This window comes from Plectrocnemia conspersa, unplaced genomic scaffold, assembly GCF_051122295.1.
Source record: "Plectrocnemia conspersa isolate PC_06_02 unplaced genomic scaffold, ASM5112229v1 ptg000002l, whole genome shotgun sequence".
NCBI lineage: Eukaryota > Metazoa > Arthropoda > Insecta > Trichoptera > Polycentropodidae > Plectrocnemia > Plectrocnemia conspersa.
Genome location: NW_028277166.1, coordinates 25,492,758 through 25,519,917, shown reverse-complemented (window position 1 = coordinate 25,519,917; position 27,160 = coordinate 25,492,758). Strand labels below are relative to the sequence as shown.

The 27,160-nt window shown below is 31.7% G+C and overlaps 1 protein-coding gene across 4 annotated transcripts in view; it reads right to left on the bottom strand.

The window, feature by feature from the left end:
* Prosap (SH3 and multiple ankyrin repeat domains prosap) overlaps window positions 1–27,160 on the bottom strand; it is an 87,594-nt gene that overhangs the window by 25,907 nt on the left and 34,527 nt on the right. For all 4 annotated transcript variants that reach the window (XM_088181611.1, XM_088181619.1, XM_088181615.1 and 1 more), the window contains exon 2: window positions 3,099–3,166. The gene's annotated coding sequence lies outside the window, so the exon portion shown is untranslated. The remainder of the gene's footprint in view (window positions 1–3,098; window positions 3,167–27,160) is intronic.

The window sequence follows — 27,160 nt, the reverse complement described above, 5'->3', positions numbered from 1 at the left end:
ATGCAGGTTCTGATGACTATTTAATAAAACGATCTTTTTTGGAGAGCAGGCAGGGACGCTAACCCTTGCTAACCCTTGGCCATGGCGAGAGAGAGGGAGTGAATGTTGCCAGTTCTTAAAAACACCCGCTTCTCTGGTTGAGCGGTGGTGTGGCAACACTGGAAACTGTCAGAACGCCACCACACTAACAAATAAAGGTTATTGGATGTTTATTGTAAAAAGATGTAATCGAAATTAATCTCAATAAAATAATGCATAGCATAAGAACTGACAAAATAAAATAAAAACTATTCAAATGTTGCCAGTTCTTAAAAACACCCGCTTCTCTGGTTGAGCGGTGGTGTGGCAACACTGGAAACTGTCAGAACGCCACCACACTAACAAATAAAGGTTATTGGATGCTTATTGTAAAAAGATGTAATCGAAATTAATCTCAATAAAATAATGCATAGCATAAGAACTGACAAAATAAAATAAAAACTATTCAAAGGTAGAAGTCTATACCCAATTTATAATAAAGTTGCAATTCTAGTAAATTGTGAAAGCCTTGAAAAATAATTATTCCTTATGGAAGAAATAACGATAGAGCTAAAAATTGTAATAATTAGATCAAATTATTGTGTCTTTGCTCTATAAATAATTTTCTATGGTATCTTTTATTAAAAATTTTTTTTTTGCTTAAATGTTCTGTCAATTATTTATTGTATCATTCATAAGTCGATTTTATATATTATTATTGTAGAAAAGAGTGATAATATTATATAATAATATACATTTTCTATATATAAAATAACGAACGTGTTAATTTTGTAAAAGTATAGTAAAAAATAAGTGGTCGATATGACATTATTAAGGGTCGATTCGAGCTTGAAGGTCGATCGAAATTTTTTTTTTTTAAATAGTAATATTATTTTTTAATATATTTATTTATCTGATATGCATCTGTTAATGTGGCGCGTTGATAAAACACCATCGCCCGCACCGTTGGGAGACTGGAAGTGATCATTAGTTGGAAGTCAATTGGCGCACACCAAGCGGAAGAGGCCGGATGATGTGGGCTTTAAATTGAAATTACTTTTTTTCATTAAACTAGTACAGTCGCAGCATCCGGAGGGAGAGTAAAAAACCCACGCTCGTCGCTGATTGGCCTTTGGGGTTATGTCAACGAGTCCCTAAACTGTATTGATAAACAAATCCAGTTGATTAAGAATATTTTTATTATCAGTATGAGATGGTTTGGATTATACAAATAATTAGATGGAAATATATTTAAATTATAGCGGAACAAATTAGTTTTATAATACTAATTAATTTAATTAGATTTATTATCAATAAATGAAAAAGGGGTCGCGTGTGTCAAGCGTATAATCCGATAAAAGAAAATTGGAAAACGAATTTTCGCACATATGCTTAATTCGTGTTAGCGATATGACGTCGGGTCACGTCATGTATTATTGTAACACTTTTCCGAGATGGCAGTCTAACACGCAATCTTTCACGTGGTAAGAAATTTCATCGTGTTTTGCATGTGAACGGAAATAAGTTCCATAAGTGGAACAGTTATATGCTAACTTTGGTTAAATGAGCACAGTTTAAGATTTTCGCACATGTTACAAAAAGCTTTTTGGTTGAATTAATTTTCTCCAAGTTTGCTGTCGTCTGACAAAAATGTTTATTTAACATTATACGTATATGATATACATATATGTATATAAAATAACAGACGGCATTTTCTTTGGGGACAACTTAGGCATTTAAAATAATAATCTTTTCACAATATTATCAAAATTATTTAATCGAAATATTGCGATAGTATGAACTAATTAATTATATATATTTATCAATAATTCGTATATTGTACAAAGCAGTATTTTTTAAGCACATTGCACATCAAGATGAAATGTATATTATTTTAAAAGTAATTAAAAAATCTTGTTTTTTGATAAAATATAATCAAATAATCTTTTTGTTTAAAAAGTCAATCTAGCCTTCAAATTAGATTAAATAATAAAAAATATTTGTAAGCCTAAACTAAATTTTAATTTAGGGAAATAATTTATGTATCGCTTTCATTAATTGGTAGCTCTGAATTTAGAAGAATTGGTTTAGTAGCAGCCGTTATTAAAAGTATATGTTTTATAGTGGTAAGTAATTAATACAAGCGATACTATTTTTTTCTTGTGTGTATTATATTTGTTCAATGTTTAAATATTTTTTTTAGGTTAAAGAAATTTAAGTATATAATTTCAATTAATTAATAAAGTGCAAATTGTTTTTATCAAAAGAAATATGATCTGAACTAAAATGAAATTAATTATCACCTACATATACATTTTCCAACTACAAGAACTTTCTAATTTAAAGGTTATGATACTACTTAAAAATAATTTAATTTCAAGTACAAAGTATTTAAATTAAAATTTAGGTTATACTAAGTGCAAAGTATTGCATTTATATTGCAGATTAATATCGTAGTAGAATGCCTTAACTACGAATATATAATTCGACATATTTATAGAAATATTCACATGATAATATGACATGTACACTCGCTGTACAGCGCAGTAAAGGGAAGAGAATGTTTATTATACACTTTTAATCTAATAAATTTATAATAATATATATTTTAATTTCAAATTTGCATGCACTATAAAGATTGCTTAAAACGCGTGTTGTGAGTATTATAAAATATAATCTAATCATCGGGGAACGCTTGATTCATTTTTGACTCATATCGGAATGCAACTAGAGACTTCGCCGAAAACGAGTTATTACGATTCAAGCCGCAAGATTCCTATCGCATCGAATTCGCGGAAAAATCAAATTGAAACCATTATGTAATTGGTTGACACTTTTGCCTGTCTAACGTATCGATTTCCGCAAACGGATACCGGCGTCCGTTTCGAATCTCATTCTGGTCATTCGAAGCTTTTTGCGCAATAAAAGTGTTATTTGTTATGGACGATGTGGGTCGAAAACGAACGTTACAAATTTTGCGGTTACCGTATATCACCGCCGTCATTATCATAATATTCTCTATTCGCATAAAATCATGTTATGTATTGTACTAGTATTTTTTTATTTTATTTTTTACTCACTTGGACGCCTAAGCACGCGACGATTCCGGATCTTTATATGGGCTGTTCATCTCGACGGCGATCTTCGTCTGTGAAAAAATGATAAAAAAACTTTTAGTAAATGGAAGTAGTAAAAATAAAATTAGAAGGCACGTAATAAGCGTTAGCTTATAATAGGCATATTATATAAAAACATTTTTAATATAATAAATATAATAAATGAAAGTTGATAAACACAAAAATTATATTTTTTAAACATTAGATAATTAATGATTATGCTTAAGATTATCTGCCATCATAGCATTTTTATTTAAATGAAACAGCAGGTTTTGTAAAAATATTTAAAATATTTAGACATGCTTAAATGATGACATAACAAAGCAATTAAAAACATATGTTAAAAATGATAAGGCCTAAACAATACAATTAGATCTATGATTAAAAATTGCGTCTATCACCCATAATCGTCGCGTGGCAATTAGATTATATATACAGTTGAAATGCTTCCATAGAAAATATTTACTGAACTTCTTACTTCACTTCTAAATTGGAATACACGCGAATTCAGCACTAAACTCGCATTCAGTGGAGCTTACGTCGAATCGCACAGACGACACAGAGAAGCCGCTTCCACTTAGCTCGTCAGATATGGTTCAGCCAAGAAGCAACATTGAATCGCCAATTCGATATATTAAACTTAGGGATTGCATAAATACCGGGATGCGAAAACAGTTTATGTGATTGAGATGGGATTTATTATTATTATCTTATTTTAATTATTGAATATATCAATATTCTTAAATAAATAATTAAGAACAAGACGGTATTAATCATATCATTGACGCAATTCCTTGCAGAGAAAAATATACTAATGCATTTAAAAATAATATAAATCAATAATTAAATAAAGAGTTTATTCATCTTGATTCAAGGATGTAATTAGAAAATAAAAACACTATCAAACACAAGAAATATTTTGGAGAATCATTGAAAAAGTTCGTACCATGATTTTTTAGACGTGAAACATAGAATCGATGGTTTAGAGATGTAATATTAAATACTAATTATCGAGGAACTTTATATCAAGAAAAAATAGGGACTCGACAAAGCCGCGCCGGACAATCCCGCGCCGACTAAGCCGCCCCGACATAGCCGCACAAGACAATCCTGCGCAATACAACCCGTATTGACGCGACGATAATCAAAATTATAAAATTGAATAAAATGAAAGAAAATGATTTTTTAAATTCTAATTATTTTGTTTTGTGGACAGCTCTATCACTAGTGATTCGCTTTTTGAACAGATGATGCTGGACAGTTACAAAATATACCGAAATGAAAATAAATTAATACAATATCATTAAAAAAAGGCTAGGTTGTTTGGTTCTATAGTGAAAGTCGGCGCGAGCGGTAGCGAGACGCCTCCCTTTTCCTATATATATTTGTAATTATTAATAAATAAAAACCATGTTATAAAATGAATTTTGTTTTGACGGGGTGCCAGAAAAAATATATCTGGAGACACTCTTTAGATCTATGTATTATTGTGAAAATAAATGCCAAAAATATTATTATTTTATTCAACATATTTATGGAGTTATTTACATAGTAAGATTACATGTACACTCGGTGTACATCACAGTTAAAAAAAATTAAATGCGAGAGTATCTTTAATATATAATCTTATTGATTTATAAAAATATATATTTTTAAATTAAGCTACTTTAGCTTCGTGGGAGCCGATTTATTTGAATAGACTGGAGCAACGCGGTACACTGGCAACATAATAATGACGAAGCGGTTATGGATAGTTAATTAGTTTTGACGATGCGACAAGAGCTCCATAACATTCAGCTTTAATAACTATACAACTATAAAGAAGCGGCTAATTTATATCTCATTACAAACCTGGCACCATACAATATTTACACCAAAAATCATCGATGATGACCGCATAGCTGTAGAAATTGAAGCCAATACAGAGCATTCAAAGAAGCTTAAAAAATACTGGGAAGGCGTGTGGGTCCACACGCACTAAGCGACGAGAACAAGGCGACGCGCCTGCCTCATATTGCGAGAATCACGCGAGAAAAAAATAATGCTCTCGGAAAGAAAACTGTTTCTCACCCTTCATATACCCCCGATATATTAAAGCACCATCAGATTACCATTTATTTAGGTCTCTACAAAATAATTTAGATAGTAAAAAAATTAATAGTGTTAGTGAATTTAAAATATTTTTTCTGAATATTTTAACTTACAGACAGCCAGTTTTTACAAATTTTGGATTAAAAATTTGCCTGATCAATGGAAGAATGTTGTATCTATCGATGGAGATTATTTTGTAGAATATTATAAAATAAATTTGTTATTAAAAAATACTTTTTTTCTGGGTTGATATAATTTAAGGTTGAAAAACATTTAAATTTATTAAAATAATATTTATTATTTATAATATTTAACTTATGGAATAAATAGGTGCTCCCCCACATATTAGAAAATTTTGAAATGACCGCAAAAATATCAGCCGCGGTGAAAGGGTTAATCCCTAATATGAGGTTTGCCGCTAATATTTGGACCAGTTTGGAGTCACTGCATTAGGTCATTATTATTGATATGATGCACGAGAAACTGTGTGCGATTATCACCGCGTAAATCGACCGTAAAGTGTTAAAAATAAGGAAAAGTATTTCATCATCATTTTATCTTAATCTGTATTTTTAGTGATTCTAAGCATAAATTTATTTTTTATTTTATTGCTACGCGATTCACAGTTTATGTATATAAAAAAAGATTATTACGAAACTGTTTTTAAATTTGACGTCAAAACGCTAATTAATTAAAAAGTTGTGATGGTTTAAAAGCAATAAGTTTAGGTTATAATTTTCGCAAATAAGACCGTACGCACGGGTACATTTTTAAGAATAATGCTCGGTATGGAATGTGTTAAATCAAACAGAGGTTTCTTTCTGTGATAAAGTATGTATATGGAAAAGTAGAAGAAAAAAGTCACGACCCTCAATTATATGTAAATGATGTTATTATTTTTGAACCAACGCTAGTTTTACACCTCGAATACATATATGTATAAATATACAATAGCGTTTAGAGGTACATATGTATATAATGTTTCGCGTAATAACGACACAGCCTTCGTGCGGATATACCTAGGTATTTTATATTCAGCATAATTACAGTTTCGCAGAGACCGAATGACCGCATTCGTATACCCGGTGGTAGTTATTCGTCAGTCATCATGATGACGAAGACTGTCAAGGAAGCCAAGACCGTTACGTCGAATTTTTCAATACGAGTTAATAATCTTTCTTTTCTGTTGAGAAAGAAAATAAATAAATAAATAAAAACCGCGCCATTCGCTACTGATCTATTGTGATTTTAGTTTTGGGTTTATTTTGTTTATATAAATGAAATACGCTTCAACTTAAATCAATTGCGATTTGGAACAATATTAGCGCAAATAATTTATATCGATGACGTATCGTTTTAAAATGCTGTTTTTTTCCTTTTGAGATATGAAACATATAGATTGGATTTATAGATTTACTTGGAAAAAAAAACTGCAAAAAATATAATTTTTATTTTTATAAGTAGATTAGGTACAATGTCCGTCTAAATAAGTTATTAATAAAAGTATTTAATAATCCAATCTTAAATCAGATATTATAATATGATAATAAACATCTTGATTTTATCATAATTTTTATCAAGAACTTATGGGTTTCTCTTAATTAAATATTTACGTAATATTAGTATTTTTAGCAGAAATTTTACATTCGAGAATAAATGTAAATTTATAACTTATAAAAAACTACTTGTATTTTAGCTCTATTATATAGTGCAATACATAAATCATAGACTAAAATAATAAACAACATTTTGACTAGCACTTTGTGTGGATAGATCAGTGGCTAATACCTAAAATACATGAATTTAAATCCAATATTTTAAAAATTTAATTGGGAGATTGGAATTAATGATTGTTGAATAAATATAATTTTTATGTATCTTCCTAATCTCACAGATGAATAAATAAAATAAAAATCGTGCTATGTCGTGCATTAATTATATATATATATAAACCACTGATTTAAGTCTGCTGTCTCACTACTGTATTACTAGCTGTTGATTGTGTTTACACAGTTGTAACGCACTGAGCTATTACTTGTGATGTTATAACGATTTAGAATAAATACATAAATGATACAATGCTCGCTCTTGTTTCATTATATATTGATTATCATACAGTTATACTATTTACAAGGCTACTTTTAAATGCGCTACATCACGCATTATGATCGTACACGTCACGTGTCATGATCGCACCTATTTTATTATATTTTTCATCCATAATAATTTAGCGACCGCCATTCAATTAAGTACCGTATGTTGCATCACGATTGTGCATTTAGCATGAATGAGTTTATATGCAAGTGGATAATCTTTACCGATAGTGCATATGGCGCGTAATGTGTAATTGCATCCAAAACCGGATACCAGGTAATTAAATTAGACACGATCGCTGGGCGGACTCCTTATGATGTAACAGGTGATAAATTAAAGAATCGATATAAGTGATACATTATGAAGAAGTGAAAAATGACCAAAACAACTATTGGTATTTGAAGATTGTAAAAAGATTATAATAATTTCTATTTAAAAAATATTTATCACTGATTTTGTATTTCAAGATAAAATTGAATACAATGAAAACATGATTGAATGATTTGAGAATATAAAGAGCGCTAATTGCTTTAGATATCGATGATTTTATGACGCTGTGGGATGATTGATACATTAAAATCGATTAAATATTATTAGCAACGTGAAATCATTTTTGAGCAGAATATTTTTGTCGCTAATTAAAATTTAGAATAATTAATAGTGAAATAATAACTGATTTTCACAGTGAAAATAAAAGTAAAAAAAAAAATATTGCTTTGCGTATTTTATTGGAGTATCATATATTTATAAAATATATATTATTTAAATAAAATATACTAAAAATATTTAACATAATCTTTTCAGCTATAATAATTCTGATTTTACCAAAAACGAATATATTTAGATCTAAATAAATTTTACATAATGTAAGAGAATAATTTTTTTCTTGGTGTTTGATTTAGAAATTTTTTTTAAAATTCTATAGCTTTCGTCAATATTCATAAGTAAGAAAGACGCAGAAATATTTCGGATATCACTAATTTTTATATAAAAATAGGTCCGTACGGCAAAATTTAATTTTGATGATTGAGTTCATATTCATTAAAATCGTTAAATTGTCTTTATAAATTTTTAGTTTAAGTATAAATTATTTATTGTCAATAACAGCATAAAAAAATGTTTGTTGAAGAAAAAAATATTTAAAATAATTATTTTAACATTATAATCAACTCCACCAAAAAACCTCATGTTATAATTATAAAAATAAAGGGCAATTCGTAAATTTCTGGAGTTTTAATTACATGTACATTTATATTGAAAAACCTTCAATAATAAGGAGTTGTATCTATTTTTATATTCATCATTGCATAAGGTTAGAATTAAATTAAAATGAGATACTTTTCTATAGAACGATGGCGTTTCATGGATCTTTGCTTTAGATAAAGGCATTTTTTTTAACTTTTACCTAACGGGATGCCAGAATAAAAGCTTTTTTTTTTATTTTTTGTGTCAATCTATTTTTTGCGACCAGGACAAACAATTACACGCGCGTTACACGCGCACTTGTATCCATGTAATGACACCAGCTCGGCACAAAAGGACCGTTCCGTTACGAGAGCGATTGTTAGGCGCCAGGTTGACAGACGACAGGTAAATCAATCACCCGAGGATAATGCATTCCTATTCAACGAGGATGGATAGGAATTCCGAGTTTTGCTAATGGAATACGAGCGGAATTCTAAATTGCTCCCGCGAAGCTCCGAAAGCTCTCAAAATTGGATCACTAAAGAGGAAAAAACAACTCATATTTTGGACAATAATAATAGGATGCTCTTTGAGAAGATTGCGCGAGTTTTAATTTGATGATGATAGCGAAGAAGAAGGTTCAAATTGTGTTAAAATTTCATCAAGGGCTTAAAAAAACATTAAAAGCTCGTTAGGCGGAGAGCTTGCGAATTTTTATTGCTTTTCGAGTTGTTTATTTTTTATTATATATTTATTTATCTTTATAAAAGTATAAGTGAGAGTCACGGTGGGTGTAAAAAATATTTTAAATAAAAACTATCTGGTAGTTAACGGGTTAACCCGTGACTGTTGATTCGACTCGAGATACACAAATATTACGTGTGCATATGAATATTGAATCATCGATTATGCGGTTGAGATTTTACACGGGTCGGGCGGAAACAGTGTGACCGTAAAGTGTGATGCGTTTTATTGTATTATTATTATAATATCGAATAATAAAGTTTTATTGAATGCATTTACGTTTTAAATTACAATGGAAAGCAATTTATTTCAAAATATATACCTCATAATGCGATCGTTTTATACACCTTGAAAATATTATATATTATAAACTTAAAAATATATCATATATAATAAAACATTATTTTGTATTTTTATACACCTGAATAATCAAGCATAAATGACTCATGATACGAGCTAATTAATATTATTTAGTATATCTTATTCAGATTTTTCAATTTATAATATCTGCATTAAAACTATTACATAAAAATAAAATGGTTGCACAATAAAATAAATAAGGCAGCACTATCTATATTCTACTAAAATATTATGCGAAATCATTTAACCTATTACATTCCAGAATTAGTGTATACGACAAGTCTAAACTTAAATTTAAATATAAATATATTGTCCTTTTGTCAATGGTATACGCATATTATAAAATTACTAAGAACATATTTTTTAATCTTTTAAGTAGCGAGTTGAATTATACACAAATTAAAGTGGGGGTAATTCAGTCGACTTGGCCAGCTTTGAGCGCTTCCGAACATTGTCGGCAAAAGGACCGGAGTCAAAGACACCGAAGTCGAAGCTGTTCTTTCGAGCGCGAGCTGTGAGATACTTCTCCTATCGCTCTCTCGCGTGTTAAGTGACGAGAGCGAGAGAGATAATGATATGGTGTATCGCAAACTGAGATAGAACGAGTAACTCGGTTCAATTTCAGTATGCGCGTAGGCGTCCTATGGTCAACACGCATGACGAGCGCTGCATCGTGGTCAATTTTTAATACCACATGCTTATCGGGGACTTCAACAGACTCTTACTGACATCTTTGAATATTTTAGGGAACCAAAAGGGATTAATTATATTTTTGATAGTATATTCTTCTAACAGATATCGTTATTATATTTTTTTCATATAAAATTAAATAATTAAAAAAATATTAGTGATACTTGATTTTGTTTAAAAAAATCGTTTCGAATATCCTTATGTATTTTTCTAGATCGGTTTATATAAATGTCACGCCATAACGAATTCTTATTTAGAATCGATGGTGACAAATTTTAGGATAGTCACAGATGTGGTGTTATTCTGAAGTATCATTTTTATGCCTTATGGCATTTTGCAAAAGCCGACAAAGATTTTTCGTAAATTGAATATTTACGACCGAAAAATTTTCATTGCTATTGTATTGGTTATGCCCACACAAACTTTAATAATTATCAGTAGCGTAATTTGAATAATATGACAATTTAAAAATTGTGATTATTTGGCACATTTTTCGATCGCGCGCAAATATGCTGGTTGTACGTGACAGAAGCCGCCGTCCGAACGTCATTCACGATACATAAATTATAATATTTTACTACTTTTTTTATTAGTATTTTTTAAAAATTTATTTGAACATTTTTGTATTATTAAATTTCGCTAATTTATTTTACAGATTTATTATAATAAATTCAAGGACGGAACACCGTAGTCCGTAACGTCTCAGATTAGTAACTCTGAAGTTGCGGGTTCGAGCCCCAGCAGCGGGTATATTAACGCGGATATAATTAACTGGTCAATATATGATTCTTCTCCTTTCACTAAAATATCATAATAATTTTTATTTTATTTTTTTATCTACACTATAAGCACAACAAATAAATGATAAATTTGCACTTAATAAAATACAATAAATGATGTATAGTTACTTTTGTTTAAAAATAATTAATGCTAATAAAGTAGGTTAGGTTAGATTATCACAAACCACTTTTTAAATGGTACTCGTTTTGATCTAGTATCTTATTCATATTTCCAAAGATTAATTACAAAATGTACCGTAATGAGTGACCTAGTAATTAATGATCATCTAAAAGTTAATAGTGAATAAATATTTTAAGATAAAATTCAGGCCTTAAAATTATATGATAAATAGCAAAATATTTGTATATTGTTGAAACATTTTAAATCAATTGATTCTAGTTGACTCAGACTGAATCACACACATGTACATATGTATAAACTTTTTACCATATTATCTAACGGTTCGTTAAAACGTAGTAACTTTTTTACTGTATTCTCGCCAAAGTCCCAGATACCAGCCCGAGGCTCTTGCCCGTCCGGAGTACATTCCTCACATAGCATCGTCTTACATAATAAGTTTAGCTCACGCAACTATGCATTAGAATATACGCCAAAGTTATAATACACACATACACCGAAAAAAAAAACAATAGAGGCTCACCGACAGGGTGTTTGAAAAATTAATAATTACAAATCGGAACCATAAATCGCCACGAGACTTTGTGGGCGTTTTACGACCGTTTCAATATATCACAAAACTTCTTGAGCAACCATTTTGGGCAACTGTACCGTTGTAGCCAATGATAATGGACAACTTCCAAGATCAGATTAAAAATATATAAAACGTTACATAAAGTAGCAAGGTAACGGTTTTATACCCAGTATAAATTTTTGATGTAAACAAATTTGATCGAATTTGTAAACTTACTGTCGATAACGAAGCACAGACATTGCGAGGCAAATTTTAAATGTGAAACAGTGCCCATGATGCTTTTATGATAATAATATCTGTAAAGTGATTAATCAATTAACTGTATTAGTGTATTGCTTTTGACTCGCAGTAAAGCAAAACAGTTAAACTATAAAATTTAACCAATGAAAGGAAATAATTTTATTTATCATTATACATAATATTATGATTTTGCACTACTTTAGAATGAAAATAAGATATCAATTTTATTATGGGAATCTGAAAATGATTACATAAAAAAAATAATAAAGAATCTAGGTTAGTAATCAAAAAATAAAAAAATAAAGTTTTCCTTCTAAAAATATGATTAAAAGTAAAAAAATATTTGTAATTAAAAATGAATTATCATTCGCTCAATTAAATTGTATCATTTATTTTTGATGGGCTACTTTTAAAACCATTTACTAATTTTTGTTAAATATTGTAGGAAGCCTTTTCTATTAAAAATGTAACTTTGCAATAAAAATTATAAGTGAATCATTACATATTATCTAAGCTTCTCAATAATTTTGACTATTCATTTTTCGTAAATTCCATAGTTATGATCCAACTCTGGCAGAATTCTCGCTGAGCCAAACTCTCAGACGACTCGGAATCTCGCAAGGCTGCCGTCGTCTGGGGGCAACAAAAAACGAAACGAAGAAACGAGTTTTGTGCTGAATTGTTGCTCGACCGCCGTTTGTTTGTTGTTCTCGTATTTACCATTTTACAACGAACGTCGTTAATACGAGGAACAAACAGTCGTAAATCGAGCGGGTCGACTCAAAGAGTGGCTCGCGTGACTCGCACAGAGTCCCTTCTCCGTATTTGACTTTCGAATATTGTAATAGATAAGTTTGGTAGTGATAGGAGAAGAAAAAATCGATACGATCTACGATTCGTATCGGCGCTAGCGATGATTATGCAAAAGGCACACTTTCGGTGTCGATACGCCGGAAGAAGATTGAGAAACGTGTAAAGATTTGAATATTATGATATTTTATGCCATTATAAATTTCATTATCAACACTATTATTTATAAACATTATTGATAAAAATGTAAGATTATATTAGATTAGAAATTTATGAGATATTTGCATATAGTTTATACTTAAAAGAGCATACTTTAATGTTTCATCACCAATCTTAGTATAAGAAGAAAATACTATTATAAGTAATAATTACAAAAGTAAAAGTCTAATTTACATATTTTCCTTGTAGTTATGTGAAGTTTAGGGACGGTTGATGGTGATAGGTGGCAATTAGACACAGATTGAGCCGCTGCAGTAGTATTTTATTGATGATACGAGTTATTTACATTGTAAAAGGGCGGACGCGAGACGATGCGTCCGAACGCCCGGAAGATTGCCAGTGTAGGGAATGATTGTCCCGCCAGTGCTACTCAAGTGCCGACCAGTTTTGGCCATAACAAATCTAAATCGGCCCTCATAGAAGTATTATTATTATTTACAAAATCATTTAATTATAAACATACGAATTGGAAGTATAATATATTTGGGTAATAAGCACTGAATATATAAAATATATAAAATATATAAAATAAGTATTAATATATTTTATCAAAGACAGTGGCACATCATATAAATACCGACCGATGTGACTTTTAACTTTAAAATATTGTATTTTCTGCTAAAAACTGATTTTTGCAATGACCATAAGTAAATCATAATGTTATATATTTATATATTACAACTCTTTGTTTATGTGGGAGCAATGAACTTACATAAGAGTTTTGATCCAGAGGTCCTTTTTATGGACTAACACGACGAAGCACCCCTTTCTTACACCTAATTAACATACTTATATAAATAGGGGAATGTCCTTCGTTCGTCAGCATTCATATTGATAAACATTACAACTCTTTGTTTATGTGGGATCTATGAACTTACATAAGAGTTTTGATCCAGAGGGGCTTTTTATGGACTAAGACGACGAACCACCCCTTTCTTACACCTAATTAACATACTTATATAAATAGGGGAATGTCCCTTGTTCGTCAGCATTCTAACTAATAACTTCAAACCTCACGGTCAGTCATCGTCTGATGACCGACCCCCCCTAAATACCGATTTTCATCGAGCTCACGCGAAAATATAACAATAAGCACAAGGTCTAAAAATTGCTAAGGTAAATTTAGAATCACTTTGATTTTACAATATATTTTTATTGTTTATGATAAAGTATAAAAATAGCAATTTATGAAAAAATATTTAACTGACACTTTCTATGCTACAAATTAATATAAGCATTAGCCACCGTTGCGACATATTTTCTAAAATCATATTTAATGTGAAATATTTTACTTGGGTACTAAAAATTATTTACTCATAATATATAATATCTGATAAGTAGTCGTATTTTTTTTGCTGCTCAGTGTTGCCATATAGTGAATTTCCAGTCCAAGTCAAAAGCAATAAAATCAAGCCGTAGCGGTAAAAACGCTCCATTACATTATCAAGCGTTTATATTAAGACTTTTTATAACAAAATTACGAGTAAGAATCGAATAAAGCACATCTAAACCGAATTTTGCCCAATATGAGAGCGCAAAAATCAATTATCCCTTCTCAGAAGTCAAAAATCCACGTCAAAAGCAATAAAATCGTGTCGGCGCCGTCGCAGTGGGAACGCTCGTTACCGAGCGTTCCCACTGCGACGGCGCCGACACGATTTTATTGCTTTTGACGTGAATTTTTGCCTTCTGAGAAGTGATAATTGTTTTTGCGCTCTCATATTGACCAAAATTCGGTTTGAATATACTTTGATCAGTCCATAATAATATCGGAAAGGGTAGCTATCATATTTTTAAAACATGGATAATATCGAAATGCAGACATAGTATAGAGCAATATGTGAGATGCGATGTCTGTCTGTACTTATTCTTCCGCTTATGAGTTGGGTTAGTTTGTATTTTGGACTTGACCTAATGAAAGCTCTAAAACTATAATTAGTTTTAAAACTTTCGTTAGGTTAGGTTTGGGTTTGAACAGCAAATGGACGTTTCGCAACTGTAAATTGAGCTTTATAGACATTTTATCAGTTAAATTATATTTTCGCTAATATAAATATACATCTACTGGTGAAAATGTATTTGGACTTTACTAGTGAAAGTATAATTTTATCAAAAAAACACATTCTCTGTAACATTTAGAAATCGGATGTAAATAAATAATGGTAAGTATATGTATATGTATGTATATTACTACATAAAGAAAATCATATTATTTTACTAGCATCTGCCAGATAATTTATATTTTCACTGGTAAAAATATTTATCTACTAGTGAAAATGTATTCCGATATGATTTTACTGAAATTACGTATTTTAAAAAATATTTTTGGAACAGATTTGAAACTGTTTTCTTTAGAGTTTGTTTGAATCATTTGAATAATAATGTTTATTGTGAAAGTACTACATATAATGTTAGTGCTTTTGAAGGCAATGTTCCGCTCTATTTATTTATTGTATAATATGTATAAAAAGGGCTGGAGAAAGTAATACTTGAAATACATTAGTATATAGGTACGTCTCAAACAACTGTAGTTTAGTTCAGATTCATTATTTGAGGTCGGTTTTTACTTTTTTTTAAAATATATTCTCGGGCCCTACAAGGAGAACAAGCCCCAAGAATTTGTCTTCTATTAAAAACATATAGATAATATGGATTTTTTGTGACATAAACACAAATATATAATACCATTGTAAAATTATCGAAACGTAATACAATCATAATATGTTATGGTGTTTCTTTTTATTTATTTACACCACGTATACAAGAGTTAAAAATATATAAAAGCAAGATGTAATAAAAAAATTCAACGAAACCGTTTTTTTCTTACAAATTGCATCCAACTGCATAACCTTGACGTCAAATTACAGTTTCCTAATCCTTAGTGCGAAACATTTTGCGCGAAAGTGAACAGCCTTGAAAAGCCGCAACGTTTTAGATCAAAACTTTGCCGCCATAAACTCTGAACTCTAAATTCCCATATACCCATCGCGTGGGCATTCTCATGCCATACTATAAAGCCCACCAGATACATAATACTTTCACGCTGCGATGTAGTAACACCGCGGCGAAAGTTTGCAACGGGTCACCACCGTTATGTCATGGGCGATTCCGAAGTAGGCGACGCAGAGGAGAAGGTATATGTATATAGGCACAGGCAGTCTCGGCGATTGTTCCACCGAAGAATGTTCCACCAGATGTCGATGCCCAGAAGTGTTGCCTATTCGTGCCCAATCGCGTCGGCCGATCGCCGTTTTACCGTAAACCCTCGGGCCACGACAGTACTCCTCCTCCTCTGTACCTAGTTGTGTGCACTAAGGAGAAAGATCTTCTCTTTGAGTAGTCGATCAGTGTGAAATCACTTGCTGTTGGACGCGAGGGAAGCAATTAAGCTCAGGGGAATGAAATAAATTGACTCATATTTTTAGGAAATAAATAAATTATTAAAAAAATAAATAATGAAACAGAAGCGTTCGAAGCACATCTCTGAGAATAATTCACCAATTGATGCTCCAATTGGTGAATTAAAGAAGTGCATCCAGCGCACGATACCATCTATTGTTTCTATAAGAAAATTGATCCAAGCACTTTTAATCCTATTAAGGACGCACACAAACAGGACCAATCAACCACACAACTATAGACTATTGTTCTCCGCATTCACATGACACATGATTGATCCGTTTGGGCAACAAGAACAAAACCGCAAGTGGTGTTTTCGAACAAACGCACAATGGACGAGGCGTTGCTCAATGCTTGGCTTAGGTTCCAGAATTGTAGTACCGCAGCGTGATAATTATCCCAACGATGTGTTCTAATGATTGATCATTTGCAACTCCGTCACGTCTTGGGGTAAAAAATATTATACTGTTAGTGACTATGAAGGATGAGAGAGAGGTCACCAATTGGCAAGAGTGGTGAACTCGAGTGTTTTAATTGGAACAGTTGCGCAATGAGTTTTTTTTTCGAGTGTGTAAACGTTTTTGTACAATTTTGTGTTTGTATTGCGATAAAGTTAAATGCTAACCGTCCGAGTGCAAATATTTGCAGAATAAAGAATAGGCTATAGCTCAAAATAATATTTGTTGAGTGCTGTGTGTTTATACAGTGTATGTTATATGGCTAAAATTAGATAAACATGCATTAGCTATATACGATTTTTTATTTGATGACATCCCGCCTACATAGTACGAAATAAAATTTGATTTAAAGACTAATAAAAATACTATACAAATTATGAAAAACTATTGACCTTTCATATACTTAAACACAAAGGCACTTAATTAAGTCATTTACGTAATTGATTATTTAGTTTAAATTATGAAATTGTGTTATAAAGTATACAACAATTATTGTTTAAGTCAAAAATTAATTAAACATTTTAATAAATAAATATAAAATACTTTTAACGTGTCTTTAACAGAAACAAAAAAACATGTATTTTGAGTGAAAGGTACTTTTAATATCTGATAATATATTATGTAAATAAAATTGCTGTAAATTAACTAACCTAACATAACCTAACAGGTTACCCCAATGCGCCACGATGGTCGAAAACAAATTTTAAATTTATAAAACATAAAAAAACGTATATATACATAAATATAACAATACTTAAGCATAACAAAAAATTATAAAATATCAAAATTAAATGATACAAACTGGATCAGATCCTCGTAGCTAAAATTAAATAGGTGAATATGTAATGCAAGCGTATTAAGGAGCCGGATTGCCACAGCAAGTGCGGATGTCCTAGCCCTAACGATCATGGAAAGAGGTCGCGATCGTGATTCTCGAAAATGTTCCGGAACCCAAAACTGGAATTCCTCGAGAATAGCTGGATTGTCGACAGCACCTTTTAGTAATTTGAAAAAATGCTTAGCGACATACAGCTTTCTGCGAATCATATCTCAACGCTCCTAAAAGAAAGGCGCTGGGATATAAATACGGATAATCACCAAATGTCCTTTTGTAAAGCTATCTTAAATACCTTTTTTGAATTTTTTCAACTAAAAGGGAATATTTGGCTATTCGGGGATTCCAAACTATAGATTCCGATTCAAGAATGCTACGAACTAAGGTGTCATAGAGGATGCGAATAACTGACGGATCGTCAAAGTGAAAGGCATTCCTCATAACAAAGCCGAGCATCTTGGAAGATTTATCACAGACGTCGTGTATGTGTAGAGAGAACCTCCATTTGCTCTCGAAAGTGATTCTGAGATCTTTAGTGGAAGTTTCTCTAGTCAAAATGTTACCACCGAGATGGTAGAAATAAACTGATGGCGAGCGGGATCAAGAAAATGACACAGTATGCCACTTTCCGACACTAAAGGGCAGACGGTTAACGGAAGCCCATCTCTAAATCACTTTGTAGAGAGAAGGAGTCCACAACAGATCGAATGCATTTATATAATTTTAAATCATCTGCGTACAGAAGAAAACTTGAATTTTTAATTACTGTATTTATGTCATTAATAAATAACACAAACAGCAGAGGTCCCAGATTGGATCCTTGAGGAACCCCCGAAGGGGTAAAATATTCTTTTGACAATCGGCCACCATGGGTTACAAACTGTCTACGATTGCTTAAATAACTCGAGAATAACCGAGTTAAATTATCCGAGCAACCGAGGTTCGACAATTTTTTTAATAATAACCTATGACAAACTTTGTCAAAGGCTTTCTCAAAATCTGTATACACGACGTTTACTTGAATTCCCGCATCGAGAAAAGTTGTCACCGTATTGGTGAACGACAGAAGGTTAGTAACAGTGGAAACCCATGCTGTTGGTCTAACAAAACTTGCCGAAAGTGATTATAGAGATATTTATGAATAATTATTTCAAAAAATTTAGCAGGAGCTGACAACACTGCGACTGGTCTATAATTCTTTATATATAATTTGTCACCCTTTTTATGAATAGGGGTGACTTTTGTGCATTTCCATAGATCAGGAAGTGATGATGTTTTGAGAATCAGATCATAAATACATTTTAGAGGAGCAGCGAGACTGACTTCGCAACCCTTCAAAATAAAATCGGGAATTAAATCAGGTCCAGAAGAACGCCCTGTCTTTAATTTATTAAATCCGTATTTAAGATCTGAGTGCTCAGTTTCTTTGATGGTCAGTACTGAAGACCAAAAACATGAAGAAGGAAGCGAAAAAGATTCTACGAAAACAGAACGAAAATATTGCGCAAAACCGTCAGCTATATTTTGTGAACCGCCTAATGTTTTATAATAGATTTTAAATAAAATGATAAGTAATCTTGTTATTATATGTTCAATTAATATTTTTTGGCAAAACAGATCCTTTAATAATTACTGATCATTTAATGTATTCAAGGCTTAATTTGTAACATTTTAGAAATTTGACTAGAGATGATGTCACTCCTAACACTATATTTCATAGTGAACGTATCGTATTCTAGTCATATTTTTAATATTGTAAAATTATGTATATTTTCCGAATAGCTTGTATTTAAATACTATTAGTCAAAAACTGTAGCTAATAATTTAGAATGATGTTCTTCTACGCTTTTGTGAATATCAGTTCAACCGATTTTTTAATCAAAGCAAATCTAATAATACATAAGGTTACACTATGTCACATTTTTTATTATATTTTTAACACAATAAATTTAAAGATTATTTATTCAAAAGCTTTGAAAACAATAAATTTAAAGATGATCTCCAATATTTTGAATGTAATCAATGAAAACATTTTTTATATTTAAAACATACTAAAAATATAGTATACAAATGCAAATGTCATTACACGACTCAAGACCTTGATGCTTGACACATTACAGATGCAAAATACTGCATAATTTATAACACGGATATCTCAATGTATTGCTGATGTGAATGCTAGATCCATACATGATATAATATAAAGATTTATTAAATATTTTTTTGATACACCCAGCACAAGCTTACGTGTGTACGCGTGATCGCGTCAGTCTCTGGACCGGTGTGGCGGCATTTGTATGACAAGTAATGGGTTTTGAAATACAGAACCAAAGTAACGGTACTCGAGATGCTTGATCAGCCCTGATCTCTCTCTTATGCACACACATACACGTATAATACACTATCACTGTGGCCGTGCCTGTCGTGAAAATTTAACTCGAGTACCCTCGAGGTGGTAATTCCGACGAAAACTTATTATCGTCCATTCGGAACGTGTAATTGGAATAGTTGCTTTCGGTGTACGCAACGTAGTGCTCGCTCTCCATAGACAAAATTTAATTAAATCTCTACCTTTGGGACGTAAAGGATGAGAGCAATTCGATATTGTTTCGGAATTCACAGTTCAATTATTGCATTTAGGTATGAGGTCAAGCGGTGAGCTGAAATGTTACCATAACCGACCAGTTTTATAATATTATAATAATGTATACGCGAGTCGTGACTTAGCATTAAAACACTATCGCCTCTTATGGAAAGGAGGAGACACATTTGAGTTACTACAACTAGCGTAGTTAGGTTGACTCAATTACAGGAAAATTTTACTTTCGACATTGCGAAAAAAACGTTTCTCAATTGATTTTCTCTGAATAGATACAACGAAGGTTTAAGGTACATACTACATACAATATACAGTAGCGGCTACATAAATAAGACACTTTTTACAAAATCATTTTTTGGCTCGTTAATGTTTAATTACTGCGTAACAAAATATGGGATTGGAAAAAAATGAACGAAGAAAGCTTACATCGCTTGCACGAGGTATATCTATGTTTATATAAACTGAAGTTAGGTATATTTTTAAAAACTAAAATACGTCCCATCGTTGGTCAAATGAAACGTTGCAGTTAATGTCATATTATTTTATATATTTCTTAATTAAAAATAGACAAAACTTTAGCTTTTCAGTAGCTTTATGGTACATATTTGTTTGTGATTTTATATATTCGAGCTAATAATGCTTAAATAGCATATTTTTATATAAAAATAAAGTGATGCACAAAAAATGGCATTACGTTTAATAATATGTGGGATGTTGCTTTATTATAAATTAAGGAAACAAATATGGAAAAATGTTATTTTTTAATTTTTCGTAAATCCCCAAGTTTTATTAGTATACCTGCAAATCATCTCTGCAAAACAATTGAAAATAATCAATAGGTTGTATACAGTTTGCGGGAACTTGGGGCCCAGAACATTTATCACTTGGTGGAAATATTGCTATTTTTAAGGTACACTGTCATTACTAGTTATTATTCTCCAATTTTCTGATATGGTGCGATTTGTTTGAGGTAACGTTTATTTCGCTATTATTTTAATTGCCTGTATTCCACCTTCGATTCAAGGCAACATGCCTAATTTCGACGTTACTTTCTTTGCTATCATCATTGGAAGATGAAAAATCAAACATGAAATCCTCCCCATCACTATCATTACAATCACTATATTCAGCGATAGCACTGTTTTTTTACAATAAAATTTAAAAAAAAATCAGAATAAAATTAAAAAAAATGAACTTAAACACAAATTATGGACACCCGAGACTCTGTCGAAAACCCAATAGGTAATTAAAACTTCACCGTAGCGTGTCTACCGAAGGACGATCGCCAACCATTGCCTTCAGAGAAATCTACGGCACATCTGCATTTAAATTTAGTCATCAAAAAACCCCGACTTATCGCGATAAATGAGCTCTCCCCGGCTTGATTCAAGTAAAAATGATATTTTTTTGATAAGATATGCTTCTTGAAACTCTTGTCTACAACACTGCAAAAACGCCATTCAAAACATGCTCAGGAAATACCCAAAAATCGATGATATATTTTATTAATTTAAATGGTGCGCCTGACGCACCCTACGAGTAATATAGACCCAAGCGATGGTGCGTCTCACGCACCTTACGAGCAGAAAAGGTTAAAGGGACACTATCAATGAACAGTTTGACGCGCTAACTCATGCATCCCTTAAACTCGAGATTTAGTACCGCTGCCTTTCAGAGAAGTTCAAAACGGCGTATTGTAAACATGGTCACTATTTAAAGGGAATTATTGTCTAATGGATCATTTTTATGGTAATACATATACATATGTATGTTCATGAATATTTACAACTGTACGTTTACCAATGCATATAGTAGATTACGAAAAAAGATGATAAAAGTATGCCATTCGAAAAACAGAACCCGACAATTAGTTGTATTTTTATTTAAATTGAAAATACATTGTTATTCATAAATTGTTTTAGGGTTTTTCCCTATGAGAATAATTTGCTTGAAGCCAATAGCATTATGTATTGGATAGCACAACGATATTTTTTTTTAGAAAAGTTAGCAATTTATTAAAAAAAATCCAATATTTTTTCGCTTCAGGCAAATAAATTGATTGTTCTTTTTAAATGAAAGTACAATTTCCCCTTACAAGTTAAAATAATTTTATTCATATTCTTAAATTAAAAATAATAGTAGTAGATATACATTTTTACTAGAAAAAATATGATTTAACTAATAAGACTAAAATGTCTATGACACCCAATTTAACAGTTGCGAAACAGTTATTTGCTGTTCAAACCCAAACCTAGCTTACACGAGTTAACGAAACCCAACTTGACCTAAAGTTCTAAAACTAATAAAAGTTTAAGAACTTTCATTAAGTTAATTCGAAAATACAATCTAAGCCAACTATGTATCTCTCAGGAGGAAATCGCATCTCGCATATTGCTCTATAATCTGTCTGCACTATGTTTTAAAAATATGATAGCTATCCTTACCGATATTATTATGGACTTCTAATATCAGAGGACTGATCAAAGTATATTCAAACCAAATTTTGGTCAATAGGAGAGCGCAAAAACAATTATCGCTTCTCAGAAGGCAAAAATTCACGTCAAAAGCAATAAAATCGTGTCAGCGCCGGCGCAGTGGGAACGCTCGGTAACGAGCGTTTCCACTGCGACGGCGCCGACACGATTTTATTGCTTTTGACGTGGATTTTTGACTTCTGAGAAGTGATAATTGTTTTTTGCGCTCTCCTATTGGTCAAAATTCGGTTTAATGTGCTACATTCAATTTGTAATATTATCATTAAAAGTCGTAGAATGAGCACTAGATAACTGAGCGTTCCCACTGCGATGGCGACGGCACGATTTTATTGCTTTTGACGTGGATTTTTGACTTCTGAGAAGTGATAATTGTTTTTTGCGCTCTCCTATTGGTCAAAATTCGGTTTAATGTGCTACATTAAATTTGTAATATTATCATTAAAAGTCGTAGAATGAGCACTATATAACCGAGTCTTACCATTGCGATGGCGACGGCACGATTTTATTGCTTTTGACGTGGATTTTTTACTTCTGAGAAGGGATAGTTGTTTTTGCACCCTCCTATTCTTTAAAATTTGGTTTTAATATGCTTCATTCGATTCTCACTTATTGTAAGTCGTAATATTGCTAAAAAAAATATGAACGCTAGATAATTGAGCGTTTTCACTGCGACGGCACGATTTTATTGCCTAGGCAATTTTTGCTTCTCACTGAAAAAACCTGAACCTTAAAATCATTTTTAAATGTACTATGTATTACACTTTATTATAATAAGTCATATAAATTCTTCGAAAATATGGTTGAAAATGATAGATTTTTTCAATTATTTTTTTGAGTAACAAGATCTTATCTTTCTGAAAAATATTGTTTTTTTTAAGAAAAAATGTAACTACTAGTTGAAAAGAGTTTAAGTCTCAGTTTGCCGTAATTAATTGAGGTTTCTAAATGAAATATCATTATTAGATAGTATTTTTTTAGGCTACAGGTCTTGAAAATGTGTGGTCTAAGGCCACTTATCTATATTCATAAATATAGATAAAATATGGATATTTTGATTAATTTACTTATATGCTTAGAATATTAGGAATATTTTAATTGAATCTCTAATGAAGAACATCCTTTTAATTATATTAGATAATACTTCTGCGTGCTTATCGCATATTTATCAAATTATCATAATAAGAGCAACGATCTTAATCAGAATATTAATGTTCTTGACCTCACGCGTGTTCCAAACCGAATGTATTCAATAAATAATTTAATTTGGCACACCTACTGTTTCTTGTGAACAAAAAATATTTATTGCCATTTCGTGTCGGATACGCGTTGGGTTTTATTTTACATGCATACATAATGTAGCTCCTTTTGTGTAAGTGGTGCTTTCGATTTCTGCTCAGACTCGGTACTATTTCGGTATATTGGATGCAATTACCGTCAGCCAATACTTGTCAATACTGTTCAGAAATAATTGCGTAATCCGATCTGATAAATCTAGCGTTGAAGGAGTAACGATAAGAGCCGCCGGCTTCGCTTTTGAACCACTTCGATCTTACCCTAGAGGAGCTTGATGCTTCTCAATGATTAGGTGCGTCTATACATTTCGACTAGATACCGATCTAACATTCACGTCACTCATAATGTGATTCTTTATGACTTCCGCGCCCACGTTACATCACTGCATCGTTGATTAGGTCAATTTTAAAGGATTTCGCTTTCGTAGCTCGTCGAGACCTCGCCGCGTTCGAAACTCGTTATGAACCCAAAGTAATAAGTGTGCCAACGCTTCATTACAAATTCCATCGTTCGATACGATCTCGGAAGCCTTTTGGCTCCTTATCAAAATTCAATTCCACCAACCCACCGCATCATCGCCTCGTTTGGCGACTAAGACGCTTTTAAAGTGACCCTAATTATGCGCGAGACCAAATTTTCAAGCGTATGAATATGTAAATCACGAAAAAATGATATGAATTATCAACGCGCACTACATTCAGAACCAGTTTTTCATTAACAAATTGTGCAATGTTGCTCATTTGAATTGAATCGTTGTCACTGTGTTGCATATATGTATGAATATAAACACATTAGTAAATACGTCTCGAAAATGGTTCTTAATAAACTTAATAAATTGACATAGTTAAATATCTCAATCCACTAACAAGATATAGTATTTTATTATATTAGAAAATGTCGATGTTATGTGTGACAAATTATTTGAGACAAAAATATTTTTTATATAAAAGCGGCATTATAAAATTTATTTTTAGCGCATTCAGTTTAAGAACCACATACAAGAACGGTCTTTCCATCGCGAAAATGGCGCCCTCAAGCAAGTGCCGCCCGGGGCGGTCCGCGCCACCGTCTCTCTAACTACGCCACTGATCCTAGATAATGAAAACCGTTTCTCTAGTGGGGTCAATCTTAGCTCTATTTTTATTAGTGTGCTAAATATATCTATTATGTAATTCTTCTATCAGTAAATGTTTTTTTGACAATATTTTAAACGTCTGAATTGCGTCTGTTTCGGTAACCCTAAGATCCCGAAATAACTACAAAAATATTTTTTAATTACAATTTTATGCTTTACTATTTTACTGTAGCTGTGTATCAAATTCGCTGAAATAAGCTTTTGAATTCGAGTTGTATTGTTAATGAATCGTTATCGCTATAGACTTTTGAGATGTCTTATAAATCTTTGATGCTTTGCAAATAAAGAGATATTACAAACAACTATTTAAGCCTTATCTAAAACATATCAATGCAAAAGCTCATTTATATAAATATATATTATTCGGCGCAATGTGTTTATTTTCAAGCTATACAATTACATATTATATATGATATTTTTTCTATACTATTTATATGATTAACGAATATTACTCGCTATGATCTATGAACTCTTTTGTGAAATTTCAAGAAAAGTATTGCAGAGGCACTTTTTATTAGTTACAATTACAAACAAAGAGCAAGAAGGCCTTCGCTTTGGATGGCTTTGTAAATTTACTAACGTCCATAAAAGGGTAGTCTGGCTTCGTCGGTCGTCTCGCGTGCTTTTCAATAGCTTCATGCTATATTTTTATTAATAGCTCTCTTGTGTCTAACACAAGTTGTGAGAAAGCCGACAAAAGTTAACGCTTCAAAATTATTATGTTTCGATTTCGTGTTTGCCATGACGAAATGGCATCCTGTCTTACGATGCACTCTGTCAAGGGCATAGAAGATGTTGTGTGTGCTTTTAAATATTAAGTGGATAAATGCTTCTAATTTTGTCTGACACGCAATGGCCCAAGTGAAATTCCCACATTAGGCTCGAAAAAGATTTTAAGACTAGAAGAGATCGCGGCCAAAAGAGCAACATCGCAGAACGGTATTGGACACCTAACTGCTCTTAGTATCCAGGGCTTCCGAGAGCGAATCCGAGCCCTGGGAAAACAATGATTCCGGGCCTCATGACAAAAATGGCATTTTATATATGTTTTAAAACCGTAATATATTTTTTTGAATAAATAATAATAGATAGTTACAAATAAATATAAAAACTAGCTACCGTTGCAAAATATTTTCTGAAATCATATTTTAATTAAGCATTAAAAATTAATAAAATTTCTACTCATAAATTTTATCGGATAATTAGTCATGTTTTATTTGCTGCTCAGTGTTGCCAAATAGTGAAAAACGCTCGATTATCAAGACTTTATAACAATATTACAAGTGAGAATCGAATAAAGCATATTTAAACCGAATTTTGCCCAATAGGAGAGCGCAGAAAACAATTATCCCTTCTCAGAAGGCAAAAATTCACGTCAAAAGCAATAAAATCGTGCCATGGCAATAGTAATGTGCATCCACTATACTCTCTGGAAGTTGTCCGAACCGAAACTACAACTGAAGTCGGCCGAGATCTACAATTTCGAGTAAGCGCCCACACTATCGCGGATTTTTTACGTCCGGATGACGTCCGGACGGCGGCTGCTGTCACGTACAGCCGTCATATTTGCGCGTAATCGAAAAAAGTGCCAAATAATCGCAATTTTTTAATTGTTATATTATTCAAACTACGCTACTAATAATTATAAAAGTTTGTGTGGGCACTCACCAATACAATATCAATGAAAACTTTTCGGTCGTAAATATTCAATTTACGCAAAATCTTTGTCGGCTTTTGCAAAATGCCATAAGGCATAAAAAATATACTTCAGAATACGAACACCACATGTGTGACTATCCTAGAATTTGTCGCCATTGATTCTAAATAATAATTCGTTATGGTGTGACATTTATATAAACCGATCTAGAAAAATACATAAGGATATTA